The 2,758-nt window shown below is 37.1% G+C and overlaps 1 protein-coding gene across 2 annotated transcripts in view; it reads left to right on the top strand.

Moving 5' to 3' along the window:
* Window positions 1-2,758, top strand: part of MYLK3 (myosin light chain kinase 3) — a 54,546-nt gene that overhangs the window by 51,158 nt on the left and 630 nt on the right. The gene's annotated exons all lie outside the window — the stretch shown is intronic.

Raw genomic sequence — 2,758 nt, 5'->3', positions numbered from 1 at the left:
TTTTATATTCTTTTTTCATACTAAGTGTCCAAAATCTGGCATGTATTTTATACTTAAAATACATGTTGAGACCGGGCATGGTGGCTTATGCCTGTAATCCCAGGCTGAGCTGGGAGGCTCAGCTGGGAGGATCACTTGAGGCCAGGAGTTTGAGACCAGCCTGGGCAATGTAGCGAGACACCACTTCTAAAAAGAAAGAATTAGCTGGGTGTGGAGGCACAAGTTTGTAGTCCTAGCCACACAGGAGGTGGCTAGGTGGGTGGATTGCTGGAGCCCAAGCGTTTGGGATTACAGTGGGCTATGATCGTGCCACTACATTCCAGCCTGGACAACAGAGTGAAGCCCTGTTTCTAAAAAAAACTCTGTTTCTAAAAAAAAAAAATTCAGATGCTAGGTTTTCATTGACCATACTACTTAATCTGTAGTTAGATTTTATAAAATTTACTGCTGAAAAATATACTTATATACTCAAGTTGTTTGAAACGTACTTAAAAATTTTCGAATAATTCAATGGAGTATCCACTTTGATATTGATTAAAATTAAATAATATTAGAAATTCAATCCTGCAGTTGCATTAGCCACATTTTAAGTGCTGTGGTTAGTGGCATCTATTTTTAACAGGACAGATCTAGAGAGAATCCTGTATCTATCAAATTTTAATTAATTTTCTCTTTATGCTATTATTCTCTACATAGAGAAACAATTTCTCTCCAAAGTCTCTTTGAAGGATATATGTAGGCTGAGCCCACACAAGCGAGAGGGAATGTGGATTTCAGCCTCCCTGAACCTAAATTCGAGAGAGCTTTTACGAAGCTTGAATTTTCTGGATATTTTTAGTACTTCACTTTGCTGGTGTGTACTTAGCTCAGAAATTTTTAGATGGCAACTGTGTTGGTACAACCTTTCCATTTGAATAAACAAACAGCCACTGGAAACTGCTGGGCAGAGACACTTGAAAAGGTGTCTGCCTCCTGCTGTTCTCACCTGTCGGGCTGGTGAAGAGCTGGTGAGGGTGTGGGGGAAACGGCCTTCTCCCGCTGTCAGTGGATATGTCTCCAAATAAAAGTTGTGCTTACGCTTTCATCAAGCAACTCCATTTCTAGAAATCTATCCCTCAGTAATGGAACAAGTGTACACAGATCTGTGCGAAAATGATGTTTACCATAGTGCTGTTGCTAATGTCCCGATGGAAACAGCCAACACGTGCCTATCAGTTTGGGGCTTTAGTCAAGCGAACTTTGCAACACCCATGTTAGTGGAATACCTTGCAGCTGTTAAGGATAGATCTAGATGTACTGAAAGCCATCTTTTCTCAAAAAAAATTAGAACATATATGTGGTATTATCCCATTTGTGAAGAGACACATGCTTATATATGCATTAAAAAATTCTAGGATATGCAGGAAACTTAACATTGGGGTGTGAAAAGTGGATGATTGTGAGAGGGGGAATTCTACTTTTCACTTGATATCTTTCTGAACCATTTGAATTCTTTTTTTTTATAATGAGCATGTATTGGTTTTATAATTAAAAATTAGTAACCCCATGTCAAGTGTGGACCTTGTTTTGACCCTGATTTGAATAATAAAAAGATATTTTAGGGGCAGGGATTTAAATATAAATTTCCACACTTGATAATACAATTACTATAAATTTTGTGAGGTGTGATAATGTCAATGTGGTTAAATGTAGGTTAAATGACTTCAGGGAAAAAGAAAGGTAGAGTTAAGCAAAATATTACTAACTGTTGGGTCTGGGTGATTGGTACAGGTTTCAATATACTATTCTCTTTACTGCTGTATATATTTGGAAATGTAAAAGATCAGGTAAATAAATCATGAGGAGCTGTGAAAGGAGTGAGCTTCCAAAAAGCTTTTACAATAACAACAGTCCTGAAACAGACCACTAACGAGTAAGCATCCATCACTGGAGCATGAACGTGCTGGAAAATTGTAGAAAGGATTTCTGCCCTATGAGGGCATTTGGACAAGACTGCTTTCAGGCAATTTCTCTGCTCCCCAACTAACTCAATGAATAACCAAGTACCAGCAGGGCACAGTGGTCCATGCCCATAATCCTAGCACTTTGGGAGGCTGAGTTGGGAGGATCATCTGAGGCCAGGAGTTCGAGACCATCCCTGGCAACGTAATGAGACCTCATCTCTAACAAAACAAATAAACAAAACCACTGAACACCAGAATGAAAGTAACCAAGTACCTACTATATTCCAAATAATCAAAATAATTACCATTACTTGCTTTTAAGGCATTAAGAAAAAAGTCACAAACAGTACTACTTATATTTATTCTCATATTGTATATAAACGAGGCTCAAAAGTTCCAGATTTATCAGAATCACATCTTAATAGTGTAATTTAAAAGTGAATATACTTAAGTCAAAATGGATCAAACCTAAATGTTGGAGCTAAACTATAAAACTCTTAGAGAAAAATGGAAAACTTCATGACATTGGATTTGGCAATGATTTCTTGGACTAACAGCAAAGCACAGGCAACAAAAGTAAAAACAGATAAATTGGACATCAAAATTAAAAACTTCTGTTCATTAAAGGACACAATCAGCACATTGAAAAGGCAACTTAAGGAATGGGAGAAAATACTTGCTAATCATATATCTGATAAGGATTAGTACATAGACTATATAAAAAAACTCCAGAAATTCAACAACAAAAAACAACCTGATTCAGAATGGGGCAAAAGACTTAGAGTTTTCTCTAAAGAAAATATACAAACAGCCAA

Source organism: Propithecus coquereli, unplaced genomic scaffold, assembly GCF_000956105.1.
Source record: "Propithecus coquereli isolate 6110/MARCELLA unplaced genomic scaffold, Pcoq_1.0 Scaffold436, whole genome shotgun sequence".
NCBI lineage: Eukaryota > Metazoa > Chordata > Mammalia > Primates > Indriidae > Propithecus > Propithecus coquereli.
Note: the sequence above shows the minus strand (reverse complement) of the source record. Positions and strands in the feature narration are given on the sequence as shown.